Source organism: Molothrus aeneus, unplaced genomic scaffold (assembly GCF_037042795.1).
Source record: "Molothrus aeneus isolate 106 unplaced genomic scaffold, BPBGC_Maene_1.0 scaffold_36, whole genome shotgun sequence".
Classification (NCBI taxonomy): Eukaryota; Metazoa; Chordata; class Aves; order Passeriformes; family Icteridae; genus Molothrus; species Molothrus aeneus.
Genome location: NW_027099027.1, coordinates 1536421 through 1552636, shown reverse-complemented (window position 1 = coordinate 1552636; position 16216 = coordinate 1536421). Strand labels below are relative to the sequence as shown.

Genomic DNA, 16216 nt, shown 5'->3' with positions numbered 1-16216 from the left:
TCACCCCCAGCATGCACCCATTCAGTTCCAGTTCCACCCAGCTGCTCCTAGCATGTCCCGAGTTCCTCACAGCTACTCCCAGTAACACTCAGCACCATCCCAGTTCATCCCAGTATATCCCATTTGTCCCTAACATGGTCTCAAGTGCCCCCCACAGGCTCCTACTCACTCCCAGTATGATCCCAGTGTCCCTAGGTGCAATCACAGTCTGCCCTGATATGGCAGTATGATCCCAGTATGATGTCAGTACAAAGCCAGTACAGCCCCAGTCAGTCCCAGTCCGATCCCAGTGCAGCCCAGTCCCTGGCAGTGCTGCCACTGCTGGGATCCCCCAGGCCTGTGTGCGTTCCCCCCTGGCGGATGTGCCGAGAGGAGCCCCAAGGGCTGGCAGTGGCCAGGCAGGGTCCCCAGCAAGGCCCAGTTTGGATGTGCAGCCCCCAGTTTGCCCAGTTTGCCTCTCCTTTGGCCCGGGCCGGGTTCCCCCCGCCCGCAGCGGCTGGGAGCAGCCGAGAGCCCCGCGCTGCCCATGCCGACCTGTCCCGGCTCCATCGCCGCTGCTGCCGCGGGCTGCGAGGGCTGCGGGAACGGGGCACCGAGGGTGTGGCTGCTGCTGGGGGAGGAGGAGGAGGGAGGGAAGGGCAGGGATGGACGGGGAGGAGGAGGCGGGGTAAGGGGGGAGGAGGAGGAGAAGGAATGGAAGGGGCGGGATGGAAAAGGAGAGAGAGCAGCGATGGAAGGAGGAGAAGGAGGTGGGGTTACGGAGGAGGAGGAGGAGAAGGGATTGAAGGGGGAGGGATGGAAGTTGAGAACGCAGTGGGGATAACACAGAGGAGCTAGAGGGGGTATGGAAGAGGAGGATGGGAGGAAGAGGAAGAGGAGGGACAAAGGCGGATCAAAGCTGAGCTGCGGGAACCACGCGGTCTCGAGCCTTGCCTGAATTCGCAGCCCCCACCTGTGGGATCATCGCCCCCCCCCATGGCGCAGGTGAGCGGGGAGGGGGAGCCCGGCCCGGATATCCCGGGGGGTCCCTGGGTTGGGTTTTTGGGGGATGTTTGGAGAATGAAGAAGTCCAAGGCTGAGCGGAAAAGGCCCCTCGGGGGGACATCGGGGGGTGGCGGTGGCGGCTGCCGGCAGAGGCAGCCTGGAGGAGCAGAGCCCTGTGTCCCCCAGGAGGCCAAAGTGGGGAGCCCAGAGAGGGGGGGGCGCCGCCATTGGCGGGAGCCTCAAGAGCCTGGAGAGGGGCAGGGGGGACTCCTTGGAGCCGCTGCAGCGCAGAGCAGAGAATGAGGGGAGAAGGGAGCCCTGGAGCCCAAACAGCCCTGGCATCCCGAAATGGGGAGAGCCAAGAGCGGGGAGCTTTTGGCATTGCTGGCCCTGCCAGCAGCCTGGGCAGGGCGGGCACCCAGGAGAACGGGGACCCCCAATCCAAGCGTGACCCCAGCAGCTGGGACAGGGGGGAACCCCTGAACTCCAGAGGGGAGGGAGCAGGGACAGGGAACTCCTGGAAGGCTTTTTCAGGGCTGAATTTTGGTGTTTGGGAGGTTTTTCTGGAGCCCAGGTGGCCAGTGACTTGTAGAGATGGACTTGGGCAGAGAGAATTTCAAACTCAACATGCTCATCCCTTGTTTTCTCCAAACCAGGATTGCCCATTGCCAACCCCTGAGAGGCTGCGAGGAAGAGGAAGATGCCCCGGGACACTGAGGCAGGTGAGGAGGAAGTCAGTGCCCCTTTTCCCTCTGTGCTGCTCCATCTCCCAGCCCAGCACAGCCCCCGGCTGCACCACAGCCCTGGGGGGATCTCGTTGCCCTTGCCTGTGGCACGGAGGCAAATCCCATGCTGTCCTTGTCCTTCCTCCCCCAGAGCAGGAGCTGAGCATGGAGAGCAGGGAGGACAAATGCCCGCGGCAGAACCTGGTGGAAGAGGCCGTTTTGAGCGGCTCCACGGCGCAGGAAGCCAACGGGGAGGAAAAGGCCCGGAGATGCCGCTCGAGGAGGGGCTGCAAACGCAGATGGCGGGGATGTGAGGGGGAAAGAGCCAGCCTGGGCCGGGAAGGCGGCCGGAGATGGAGCCAGAGCTCAGAGCTGGTGCTCCATGAGCAGCTCCATGATGGGGAGAAGCCCCACACGTGCATGGAGTGTGGGAAGAGCTTCAGGAGGAACTCCCACATGATCGTGCACCAGAGGATCCACACTGGGGAACGGCCCTACGAGTGTGGGGAGTGTGGGAAGAGCTTCAGGCAGAGCTCCAGCCTGATCGTGCACCAGAGGACCCACACAGGGGAGAGGCCCTATGAGTGCTCCAAGTGTGGGAAGAGGTTTCAGACCAGCTCCCATCTCCTCCAGCACTATCGTATTCACACAGAGGAGAGGCCCTTCCAATGCCCCGACTGTGGGAAGGGATTCAAGAACAACTCCACCCTTGTCAAGCACTGGCGCATCCACACTGGGGAGAGGCCCTACGAGTGTGATAAATGCAGGAAGAGGTTTCAGAACAGCTCCAATCTCCTCCTGCACTATCGGATTCACACAGAGGAGAGGCCATTCCGCTGCTCCGACTGCAGGAAGGGATTCAAGTACAACTCCACCCTCGTCAAGCACCAGCGCATCCACACTGGGGAGAGGCCCTACGAGTGTCCCCAATGTGGGAAGAGCTTCTCTTGCAGCTCTAACTTGATCCGACACCAACGGAGGCACCACTAAGGGAAGCCCTGCGAGTGCCCCGAGTGCGGGAAGAGCTTCGTGCGCTGCTGCAGCTCCATCCTCCACTGGAGGAGGCACTTTGGGCACAGCCCTGGTCACTCACATTCCCTGTGATCCATGCTGGGAACACACCTGGCTGCTTCTCCTTTGGTTTGGCCTGAATTTTTTTCTCTTCTCCATCTCTCTGTCCTCCAGAAGTCTGGAGGGATGGAACAGTCACCTCAAAACCTCTCAAATTCCACTGAAAATAACTGAATTTTAACCCCAAAGGGCTCAATTCCACCTCAGATTGCTTGTTCCTTCCTCAGAAAACTCAATCCCAGGCCAAACTCACTCCATTCCACAGCTGTCAAGTTGAGATGGAGTTGGAAGGAGATTGGGAGAAGTGGGATCCCAATTTGCAGCAGTGGGATGGGGATTGTGTGGGCCTGGGTGTGTGGGATGTATTTGATAGCAAATAAAGCTTTCAGAGTTACTGATTTCTGTCCCGTTCATTTTCAGTCAGTTCTGTTTGCAGAGTGCCACCTTCTCAGCTGATTCAATTCCTATAAAAATCCCATTTTTTAAATCATCTAACCCAAACAATCCAAAAACCAATATCAAAATAAAACCACCTGCACACAATTAATGTTTTAAAAATAATTTTAATTTTTCAAGAGTACTTAAGGATGTTATTAAAGTTTAATTGTTTGGTTGAAATGTCTGAGAAATTGTAGTGGTGTTTGGTTTTGTGTTTAGTATATTTGTAATATGAATTGTTTAACTAAGAGGTGTTAGATTGCATGGTAGTTTCTTTAGATAATTTTATCTAAAGTACATTAGTCATCGAGTTAAAATTTTCAAAAGGTATTTCTTGATATATAATTTGTTTATTTATATGCATTGGTAATATTATAGTAATAGTTATTGTTGATTTGAGTTGAATCATTGTTGGAGTTGAATCATTGTAAAGAAGAGTTGAGATTTTTATATTTTATTTTTATTATAATTTATTTAATTTCAATTATTATTCCTTTGTTTATAATTTTATTGCAATTTGTTGAGGGGATAGGAAGGAAGTTCAAGGGCAGGAACATTTTTTCCTGGCTGGGAACTGGAATTCCAGACCCTGGGAGTGTGTGCAGGACCTCACAAACTGGGATCAAATATGGGCTGGGATCAAATATGGGCTGGGATCAAAGATGGGCTGGGATCACCTGGACTGGGATCACATGGATGGGGATCCTGTGAATCAGAACCCTCCAGACCGGGATAGCCTCAAGTGGGATCAAATATGGACTGGGACTGTATGGACTGGGATCCCAGGTTTCTGGGACCATATGGATCAGGACCACACAGACTGGGATCAAATATGGGCTGGGACTGTTTTTTAAAGTAACTTTGTTATGTAGTTTTTATTTCTGTTGTTAATTAAGCTCAGTGAAATAGCTGCTTGTGTTAAAGTGCCTGCTTGGATGGGATAACATCCAATGCACCCAGGATGAGGACACCTGTACAGATCTGCCAACTATCAGCACTCCCTGTCTGAAGGCAGAGTGCACCAAGGCCCAAAACCTGGAGGTGATAAAGAGAATGGACTAAAACCAGAGCCAAGGAATCTGCATGCTCTAAAAAGGCAGATCCAGGGCAGAGCCATGCTAAACAGTTCTTGGAAGATGTAAACCGGGTGCATCGTGGCGCTCAGCCAGGAGCACCCTGTTACCTTCAGGGATCCCCTGAAATACCTTTCCCCTTACATCAGCCTGTGCATATTCATAGAGCCTCATGCACAGCAACTGGGAAGGGTTTAACACTTTACTGGGTATATTAGCGTTCAGAAACACATAATCACCAGAATGATTATATGCAGGTGCTTTTATTGAAGAGCTCTGGGTGTCAGGGGTACCAACCCAAATCTGACTCCGACATGGGTTCGGGATGAACATGTTTTTATATTCTATCCTTATATAACTTTCATGTTAATGACTAAACTTCAATTGTTCTATTGTATACATAGATTTCAGCCAAGCATGGGCTCCTTGTGGCCCCCCTCAAACTTCTAACATAGTTTCTCATGATTCTTCTTATGATTAAACAATAATTATATTTAATTACTAAACAATCATCACATCTAACAATTATATCATTTGTCATGTACTGCTTACGCAGGTGCAATTTCACATGATCTGGCAAGCACAAAGCCTAACATTTTCAGAGTCTATTTTTGACATTTTTCCAGGGCCTCACTATCATTCTCCCCTCTTTGAAAGCATTTTCACTTCACTATAGGTGTAAATGTTTTCACTTGATACAGTCCTTAATTTCTCAATTTATTCTTTACGTTCTTCAAGTCCATGGTTGATGTAAACGTTGTTGTGGATGCTGTCACGAACTGGAGAACCAGAAGATGATGGGCGTGGATCTCGTGTCAGTGCCTTTATTATCTTCTGGTTCCAGGATGTTTTCTTCTGTATCTCTCCCTTTAAGATGCTGTGAACTAACCAAATTGCTAAGAATACAATTAGTAAGATTATCACAGTCTCAATGACAGATTTAATCCATGAACTCACATTCCACCCTAACCCTTTAAAGATTTCGCCTAGCCAGGTCGTAGTCAAATCCTTTTGCTCTTCTTGTGCTTCATGCTCTCTTTGTTTCAACTGATTGATGTCATATTCTACATCTGCAGTTACATTTGGGATGTGAACGCAGCAATGACCAACCCGTCCCTTTAAAAATCCACATACTCCATGCTCTTTCAGGAGTAACAAATCTAAGGCTAATCGATTTTGTAAAGTCACTTTTGTGGTGGCTTGTAATTGTACGTTTAATTCTTTAAATCCTTCCCGGGTGACTCTTGCCAGTCTATCTACCTGACCTGTAAGTTTGTACAGCATCTCCCTACTCTGATAGTTTGCTATAGGACCAAGCAAAGACTCTAGGGCCCACCCAAATTTCACTCCACCAGAGGGTTCTTGCCAAGTGTCATCTGGATTTTCATTGTCTAGAACTTCTCGTCTTGCTCTTATCTGCACAAGTTCATGTTTTCCATTAAATGGGGACTTTTCCAAATTGGACACGAGGTTGGGAGGCCTAAAGTAATTTCCTTTACTTTCCCATCTACAGGCAGATGTGTTTTCCAGGTGCCATCGCTTGCTGCCCATACAAATTGTCCTGGACCTCGGACTGTACTCCTGGTACATCCTACAACTGCTTTATAATTCACTCTGCCTTGTTTATGTTTGATCCCTCTGCAAGCACAGCCAGTTTGTAGGGCTATTGCCAGGGGTGGCATCTGCTTTATCTCTGCATCATCCGAAGTGCAGTCATAAGTTTTATTACATGCCCACCAACTTACTTGGTCTGCCCTCGTTCTGCTGCTGGTGGCAGTGTTTGTTACTGCTGGATCTGTTTCATTCTCGGGGCCTTCCCACTTAATGCACCAAGGGGTGTTTGCCATACATTGGAATCTTTGAAGGATACTCACAGACCACACACTCTCCCAAGGCTCTGTCTGACCTTTCTGATCCTTGGCCTCACACTTCCATACCAGAGTGGTTTCTGTAACATTTTCTATAATCTTTTTATAGTGTGGCAAATAGCATTGCCATTGTGTGATGCCTCCTGATTCTCCCATAGGGGTTCCTAGTGTGCCATCACTTAGAATACAGTCTTTCTGGCCCATGGGTCTCATCCATGTTCCTATTTTCTCCCAAGTTTCCTTGACTACTTGCCTCGACTCAGGTACCTGTTTGCATGCAATTGTTTTGTTGTTTTGTATTTCAGGTAGTTTTGATGTTATGATTCCCCAATTTACTGGGTCTCCTGCTGCCTTTGGTATTGGCAGACAGGCAGTTATTCTACAGGTGTTTTGCATTTTGGCAAAGGCTTTGACTAATCCAATCATTACATTCTCAGCCCAAACTGCATTAGAAACCTTTATCACCTGTGTTTCTGCTTGTACCTCTCTCTTCATTCTAGAATGAAGAGTGGTTAGTTGATCTTTTTGCATTCCACATCCCAAAGACATTAATGACCATAACGTTAGCACAATTACTGATAGCATTCTCAAAGTGATTAAACACATCTTATCTGCAGCCTTGTTGGTTCCACAGTTTACACAGTCCGTGATCCAGGATGGATTTTCTTCACTCGGGTGTAGTGAATCCAGGGGTCCACGCCGGCTACTTTGGCTGCTGTAAAGGTGGTCAGCAGTACCTGGTGGGGCCCACTCCACTTTTCTTTCAGCGGTTCTTCGTTCCAGTTCTTGATGTACACCTCGTCTCCTGGATGTATGTTATGAACTGGGTTCTCGAGAGTCAGCGGTCTATTCCACACGAGGATGCTCCGGAGCCGAGCTAAAGTTTTCCCGAGCGACAGAACATAATTATACACTTCCTGCTTTCCTGTGACGTGCACATTAGGGTTAGGCTCAGGAGATTCATATGGTTTCCCGTGCAATATCTCATAAGGACTGACTGACATCCCACTCCTAGGCTTTATCCGAATTCTCAACAGTGCTATTGGCAAAGCCTGGGGCCACTGCAATTTGGCTTCTTGGCATATTTTACTGATTTGCCTCTTTAGTGTCTGATTCATCCTCTCTACCTGTCCACTTGACTGGAGTCTCCACGGTGTGTGGAGGTCCCAAGTTATCCCCAGCAATCTACTTACCTCTCTTACTACTGTAGCTATGAAATGGGGCCCCCTATCTGATGATACCCTAGGGGTACCCCGAACCTGGGAATAATCTCCTGTAGTAACCACTTTACTGTTTCCTTTGCTTGGTTGGTGCGACAGGGAAGGGCTTCTGGCCAGCCAGAGAATGTGTCAACCCCCACTAACAGGTATTTGTATCCTCGAGTTCTTGGCAAGTCTACAAAATCTGCCTGCCAATAGTCTCCTGGCTCTATTCCTATCCGAATTCTTCCTAGCTGTGCCTGTCGTCTAGCCACTGGGTTGTTTTTCAAGCAGATATCACACTTTGACAACACTGATTTTGCCATTGTTAACATCCGTACCGAAATTAAACTCTGCTTTAGCAATTTTACCAATGCCTCTGCTCCCCAGTGACATTCGTTATGTTTAATTTGTAGAACTTCTCTCATTATCAAGGGGGTACCTCTATCTGTCCTTGTGCAGTCACATACCATCCCTCTGAATTCTTTTGTGCATTTAGCAAACGTGCCAGTCTTCTCATCTTCTACTGAATATTTTGGTTCTGGAGGCAAATTGAATTGGGATACATTGAGCTTTAAAGGTATCAATGCCATTGTTGTTTGCACCTCTCTAGCAACCTGTCGGGCTGTCCAGTCTGCCTTTCGATTTCCCTCACAGATTTTGGAGTTTCCTGATTGCTGTGCTTTACAGTGTATGATTGCCATTTGTTCAGGTTTTTGTACTGCTTTTATCAATTGCAGGACTGCATCCTGATGTTTAATGTGCATACCCTGAGAAGGACAATAGTCCTCTTCTTTCCATAGTGCTCCGTGTACATGCACCACTCCAAAAGCATATTTTGAGTCAGTCCAGATATTTACCTTTTTCCCTTCACTTAATTCTAGTGCCCTGGTTAAAGCAACCAGTTCTGCCTTCTGGGCAGATGTATTTGGTGGTAAGGCCTTTGCCTCCACTGCTGTACTGACTGTTGTTACTGCATACCCAGCGTATCTGGTTCTGTTTTCCACAAAGCTGCTCCCATCTGTAAACAGCTCCCACTCTGGCTGCTCTAGTGGGACGTCTTTCAGGTCTTCCCTTGCTGAGTAGGTGTACTCTATTACCTCCACACAGTCATGCTCTAATGGGCCTTCTTCAGTTGTGGTACCTAGGAACAAAGCTGGATTCAAAAGGTTAGTTGTTTTTAATGTGACATCATCCTGCTCAGTCAGGACTACCTGGAATTTCATCATCCTGCTTGGGGATAGCCAATGGCCCCCCTTCTGCTCTAAGACAGTGGTTACCATGTGTGGTACATTGACATCTATGTGCCTTCCCATAGTGAGCTTCCTGGCTTCTTGTATCAGCATCACAGTGGCTGCGACTGCCCGCAGACATGGAGGCCACCCGGCACTTATGCTGTCAAGTTGTTTGGAAAAGTAGCCCACCGGCCTTTTCCAGCTTCCCAGACCTTGGGTCAGGACTCCGAGTGCTAGCTGCAGCCTTTCATGGACAAACAGCTGAAAATCTTTAGACAGATCAGGTAACCCTAATGCTGGAGCAGTTGTCAGTGCTTCCTTTAATTTTAGGAAGGCTTCTTTCTGCGGCTTGCCCCAGGTGAATGGCTGCATCTTCTGAGCTTCACACAGGGGTTTCGCAATCAGTCCATAGTCCGCGATCCACAGGCGACACCATCCTGCCATCCCGAGGAAGACTCGCAGCTCATGTAGATTCTGGGGCTCTGGAATAGCACAAATAGCTTGGATACGGTTAGTGCCTAGTTTTCGTTGCCCTTGTGAAATTTCACATCCCAGGTAGATCACAGTCTGTTGGGCAATTTGTGCCTTTCCTCTGGGTACTTTATAACCTCCCATTCCCAGTGAATTTAAAATCTCAATGGTTACCTTTATACAGGTTGCTTTTCTTCTGTAGCTATCAGTATATCATCAGCATACTGCAACAACAGGTATTGGTCTCTTGGTACTTGCCCACTCTCGGTCCAAATCTCCAGCTCCTTTGCCAGTTGGTTTCCAAATAGGGTCAGCGAGTTCTTATATCGTGTCCAGGTGAGCTGGGTCTTTCTCCCATTCCCTGGGTTTTCCCACTCACAGGCAAACAGTTTCCTACTTTCTTTGTCAAGGGGGATGCAGAAAAAGGCATCTTTTAAATCAATTTCAGTAAACCACTTATATATCTCTTTTACGGATGTTAGCAATGTGTAGGGATTTGTTACCACTGGATAAATGTCCTTTGTTATTTCATTTATTGCTCTCAAATCCTGCACTAATCTATATATACCATTTGGCTTCTTTTTTGGAAATATTGGTGTATTAAATTCTGATTCACATTCTTCTAGAATTCGGTATTTCAAGAACTTATCAATAATCTTTACTATTCCTTGCCGTGCTTCTGGTTTTATGGGATATTGTTTGACTTGTAGAGCCCTCGCCCCTTCTTTCAACTCTACATGCACTGGTTGTGCCAATTTAGGTTTCCCTGGTATATCTGTCTCCCATACAGAGGGAATCAATGCATCTCCTACCTCCCTAGGGATAGAGGGAACAGGTTTTTCTTTGATCATTAATATCTGTCCTGTCTTTGACTCAGATATTTTCATTATAAGCTCCCCATTTTCAAAGGTTATTACCGCATCAAGTTTTGCTAGCAAATCTCTCCCTAAAAGCGGAATTGGACACTCAGGTACATATAGGAATTTGTGTGTTATAACTTTGTTCCCAAAACACAAATCTAGGGGTTGCAAGAATGGCCGTTTTTCCTCTTTCCCTGTAGCGCCGACCATTGTTGTTTCCTTGTCCCCAATTTGTCCTTGCAAATCATTCAATACCGAGTAAGTAGCTCCTGTATCTATTAGAAATTTGACCTCTTTATGTCCTAATTGTATATTTATAAGAGGTTCCTTAACTGGTTCTATTGGCTCTATGTCTAGTCAGCTGGTATACTCCCCCAAAACCATCCCCTTGGTAACCTGCTGGCACTGATTGTCCTGGTGAAACTGGTTGTTCAAGTCTGGACATTGTCTCTTCCTGCTGAACTTCATATAGTTTAGACCAATTTATAGTTTTGGGCACAGCATTCTGAACTCTTATTTGGATCCACTCTTGATATTTCCGTAGTCTCCCCATAACGCAAAATAAGTTAGGGTCCCAATTTGGATCCTCAATTGGGAAATTCTCATCTAAATTCCCAGTTACGAATCCGTTTCTGATGTGCTCTCTTACCCTTTCTTTGGCTGCCTTAAGTACCATCTCTTTCTCAGTAGAATCCATCAAAGTATCTAATATTAATATATTAGATATATTAATATACTATATATAAGTTTATATATACATATTATTGTATGTCTTCCCAGTCAGGATTTTGAGTTTTTTATAACCATTTTTAATACTCATGCCATTTTATCAGGATTTTCTCTATAAATTCTGGCTGATTGTTTCCAAATAACTAAATTTGCAGGAGAGAAAGGCACTTTTACAAATACTGGCCCTTCCACTCCTACACTTTGTTGCAAGGGGGCAATTACAGTCCGTTTTTGTCTGCCTATGTCTTTTCTATCCATAACTGGGGCAAGGTTAGACCGACTCCTGGTTCTGTGGGCTACCCCATCGTTGATTCTCTCTCTCTCCCTTCTAACCACAGTTAGGTTTTGCTCATCTTCCGAGGAAGAGGGATCAGGTGACGATGGGAGAGGAGAATAAAGAGGGAAGGGTGTACTAGACGAGACAGGTTCAGGACTAGGTGGGGTAGGAGCAGGCAGTGGGATAGGGACAGATGGAACAGGTGGGATAGGGTTAGGTTCTCTTGTTCCTATTGGAGCTACCTGTAAATCAATATCTGTATAATTTTCCCTACTCAGGCTTTCTTTCAACGCCAAGTTTTCTAAACAACGTTCCTCACAAACCCCACACTTATTGCTTGCAGTTGTTTTAACCATCATTAATCCACATTCATCCTGCCATTCTGGCTTTCCCTGTAAATAGAAAAACAAATCAACATACGGAACCTCATCCCATTTTCCTTCTTGTTTACAAAACGACATTAACTGCGAAATAGTGTTATATTGCAGAGTCCCATATTTTGGCCAATTTTCGCCATTCTCCAAGGCATATCCTGGCCACCATGTATTACAATAATCAATCAACTTAGCTTTACGTAATTCTTCCCCAAAATTACCCTGTTTCCAATGTGCTAATAAGCACCCCAAAGGAGAACTTTGCGGGATAGAGGTGTTGCCGCCCAAAATCCCTTTAAGTTTCTCCATTCCAAATATACCACAAATTGCCGAACCCACAACGCTTTCGCGATTGTCTTATGGAACGGCGCCTGGGCTTGTACCAGCAGGAATTCCTTTAGCCCAACCAAGCGTAGCTTTCGCTGCGTCTCATTGGCAGGCACCCAAACCAAAGTAAAAAGCACCTTACCTTTCTCCCGGGGACATTATGAGCGGCAGAAGCGGTCGCGGCCGATCGAGCTCCCCGAGAATCCCTCGGTGCCGGCTGGAGCGCGGTCGAGTCGCGAAACTCACTCAGCAGCACCCGCAGGGTCCCATCCGGGGTCGCCAAAATGTTAGCGTTCAGAAACACATAATCACATAAGGGATTATATGCGGTGCTTTTTATTCAAGAGCTCTGGGAATCGGGGTAGTTTCCACCCAAATCTGATTCCGACCATACATTCGAGGTGAACGTGTTTTATCCTCTATCATTACATAATTTTCATGTAATTATTAAACTTATATTGTTCTATTGTATGCACAGATTTCAGCTAAACATAGCCCCCTTTAAATTTCCAACATAGTTTCTCACGATTCTTCTTATGGTTATATAATAATTATATTTAATTACTAAACAATCACCACATCTAACAATTATATCTTTTATCATACTGCTTATACAGGTGCAGTGATCTGAGAAAACACAAAGCCCAATATTTTCAAAGACTATTTTTAACATTTTCCAGGGCTCCACTATCACTTTTATTTCTTGTGGGAAAAAACCCTCCATCTCAACCAGGCACTTATGGCCAAAACTGGGCAACTGCCTCTGGAATTCCTTCTATCCAAGGATAGCTCCCAGACAAAAGCTGCCAGGAGTGACAAGTCTGGCTGGCCTTGGCTTCCTGAGGGCTGGCCCTCATCTGCCTCTGAAACACTGAGGCTGGGTGCTTTCCTTCCTTATGAAAAGAACTCTTCTTCCTGTCCAGGCACCCACAGCCAAAACTGAGATTCCCCCTCCAAAATGCCCAATGTCCAAGGAAAGCCCCTAGACAAAAGGTGCCAGGAGAGACAGGGCTGGCTGGCTTGGCCTGAGGGTGGCCACCTCTCATCTTCTTCCTAAACACTTGGACTTTGTGCTTTACTTTCCTATGGGCAAAACCACCCATCTTGACCATGGCCAAAACTGGGATTCCACCTCCAAAACTCCGTACATCCAAGGATTGCTCCCAGGTGAAAGCTGCCAGGACAGACAGGTCTGGCTGCCCTTGGCCTCCTGGGGGTGCCTCTCCCCTGCTGTCCAAACACTGGGGCTGGGTGCTTTCCTTCCTATGGAAAAGAACCGTCCTTCTTATCCATGCAGAAACGGCTGAAATTGGGGTTCCACCTCCCAAATTCCTGATATCCAAGGGTTGCTTTCAGACAAAAGCTGCCAGGACAGAGAGGTCTGGCTGGCCTTGGCCTCTGATGGCCGCCTTTCATCTGCCCCTGAGACACCACCGGTGTTCTGTGCTTTCCTTCCTATGGAAAAGAACCATCCTTCTCCTCCAGTGTCCATGTCTGAAATTGGGATTCCACCTCTGAAATTCTCAATATCCAAGGGTTGCTCCCAGGCAAAATCTGCCAGTACCGTCAAGGCTGGCTGGCCTGGGCCTCTGGTGGCTGCGCCTGCAACAGTGGGGCTGGGTTCTTTCCTTCCCATGGAGATCCCTGGGACACTGTGGGGACCCATGGAACCAAGGGGATCATTGTGGCACCTCTGGAGCCCATGGAACCAAGGGGATCATTGTGGCACCACTGGAGCCCAGGGAACCAAGGGGATCATTGTGGCACCACTGGAGCCCAGGGAACCAAGGGGCCATGGTGACACAGAGGGGCTCCATGGACCCAGAGACCATTGTGGCTCTGTGGGGCCTGATGGAACCATGGAGACCATTCCAACCTTCAGGGCCTGGTGTCACCAAGGGGGCATTATGAAACCTCAGGGCCCCATGGAAGCAAGGGACCATTGGGACACTGTGGGGCCCCATGGAACCCAGGGAACATGGAACAGCTCTGGCTGGCTTGGCCTCCCAGGGGCCACCTGACAGCTCTGGCTGATCTTGGCATGTCAAGGGCTGCCTCTCATCAGCTCCTGGAGCACTGGGGCTCTGTGCTTTCCTTGCTATGGAAAAGAGCTGTCTGACTTTCCAGATGGTCATTGCCTGTCACTATAGGACACAAAAGAACACACGCTCACACCGTTCTCAAGGTGAAAGAGAAAAAAGGGCCGTTTATTTTCTGACTCCAACATTTATAGTTTTCCAAAAGTGACAGTGGATTGGAGGTGACAGTGGCACCTCTCCAATGCCTCTGGTCAAACCAACAGTCCATCAACTCTCCTCCTCCATAAAGGAATGCAAAACAATGAGTTATTTACAGAAAGTGTGTGAGAAAATTCACCACAAGAATGTCAACATCAGAAGGCTTAGAAAATCTTAAAAACTCAGGGTGACAATTGCCAAAACAGGTACTCTCCCTAAAATAATTCCTATTTGCAAGGGTATCTCACAAAACAAAACCTGCCAGGTCTGGCTCGCCTTGGCCTCTGGTGGTCACTTCTCATCTGCCCCTGAAACAGAGGGGCTCTGTTCCTTCATTCCTATGGAAAAGAACCAGCCTTCTTGTCCAGGGACCATGGCCAAAATTAGAATTTGGCCTCCAAAATTCTGTATATCCAAGGATTGCTCCCAGTCAAAAGTAGCCAGGACAGACAGGTCGGGCTGGCCCAAACCTCTGGTGATTTCTTTAGATCCTGAGATGAATGTTTTCATTTGGAAACACTTTGGAGAGGGCCCAGAGATGTCCCAAGGAGGGGTTTGGAGGCCTTGGGCCCATGAGCACTGTATAGGGACAAAGGAGCTCTGTGCTCAGTGGGGTGGAGCCTGAGGAAAGTGGAGCAGAGCCATGAGAGTGTTTAAAGAGCGATTTCAGGGCTGGTGGATCCTTTTGACATACTGGAAAACAGGCAGAGAGAGAAAGAATCAACGCCAAGGGCAGCTGGGGAGGCCCAGAGTGGCTGCAGGATAAAGGAATTTCCCTGTCAGGGCAGGGCTGTGGTGCAGCACGTCCCCAGCAGGAGCCTGGAGCAGCCCCAGGCTTTGTGTGGGCAGGCAGGGGCAGGCAGGAGGCAGAGCTGTCAGCAAAGGAAGGGCCCAGCCAGGTGGGGCAGCCGGGGGATGCCGACAGCCTGCAGGGACAGAGGCCAAGGCAGGGACACCATGGGACAGCCTGGGCTGCACAGGGCACAGGGATGGGCAGCAGCTGCAAGACAGCCCTGACAGAGCCAGCTTGGGCAGCACTTTGGCCATGGCTGCTGGCCCTGGGCCTGAGCCAGGAGGGGACAAGTGACCCTTGCAGGCCTGGGGCCTCATTGCCTCCTTGTCCCTGCTCAGCAGCCTGGCAGGGGCCGCCCCACGCTCCTGCCCTTGGCATTGCCCATCCCCACATGCCAGTGCCCATCCCGGGAAGAGCCCTGAGCAAGGAGGGAGGGACAGGATCTGCCTGGCCAGGCCCTGGGGCTCAGGCCTTGGCCCTTTGCATTCCTGAAACAAATCCAGGTTTGCTCAGCACCAGAGACACCTTTGCCTTGTTTGTTCCCAGCTGCCATCAGTGCCTCCAGTGTTCTGCTCTCCCTGGAACCTGGGGACACTTTCTCAGTGCTGTCCCTCACAGGGATCTCTTTAAAGTACAGGAAACTTCAGTATTTCAATCTCACTCTGAGCTCTTGAGAAGTCTTTGAGCCCACTCTGAGGGACTGGGTGTGATGCAAAGAGCAGCAAAGGCCCAGAGGGCGATTAAAGTCCTTGTGCTGTGTCTGTGCTGCTGAGCTGGGCCGGGCTCCTGGCCCAGAGGCAGCTCCTGGCAAGGGCAGCAGAGCTGCAGAGAGACAGCTCTGGCCAGGAGCAGCTCCTGTGCACAGCCCAGCAGGGCTGGGGCACTGCCAGGGCCCCTCAGGGACACGAGCAGGGCACAGACAGAGCTCCCAGGGGCTCAGCACTGGCCGGGGCTGTGGGATGTCCCCGCGGGGGCTGTGTCACAGCAGCACCTCTGGGGCTGTGTCCCAGAGCCACAGAGCAGCTGGGATGGCAGCAAGGGGCTGTGTGACAGCACAGAGTGGGCTGTGTGACAGCATTGAGGGGGTTGTGACAGCACAGAGCTAGCTGTGACATCACAGAAGGCGGCTCTGGGACATCACAATGTGGGTCTGTGACACAGAGTCACAGAGCAGCTGTGTGATGTCACAGAGAAGACTGTGACATCACAGGGTGACTGTGACATCACAAATCTGCTGTGTGACATCACATAGCAGCTGAATGACATCATAGGGAGGTTGTTTGACATAAGAGAGTGGTTGTGTGACATCACAGGGGCTGTGTTAATAAAGCCTCTTATCTGGCTTATTACCAAGCAGTGCAAGTTAGTCCATGGGGTTTACTGCACTGTGTGACATCATAGGGGCAGTGTGACATCACAGGGGCTGTGTGACATCACATGGGGCTGTGTGACATCATGGGGGCTCCATTACATTACAGAGGCTGTGTGATATCACAGGGGGAGTGTGACATCACGGGGGGGGCGGGGGGCTGTGTGACATCACAGATGGCTGTGT

At 48.9% G+C, this 16216-nt stretch overlaps 1 protein-coding gene and 1 pseudogene across 1 annotated transcript in view; one reads left to right on the top strand and one right to left on the bottom strand.

Annotated features, from left to right (window-relative positions):
• Positions 1 to 16216, top strand: part of LOC136570728 (uncharacterized) — a 2607743-nt pseudogene that overhangs the window by 1076873 nt on the left and 1514654 nt on the right.
• The window catches only part of LOC136570729 (uncharacterized), a 2347277-nt gene that overhangs the window by 928652 nt on the left and 1402409 nt on the right, over positions 1 to 16216 (bottom strand).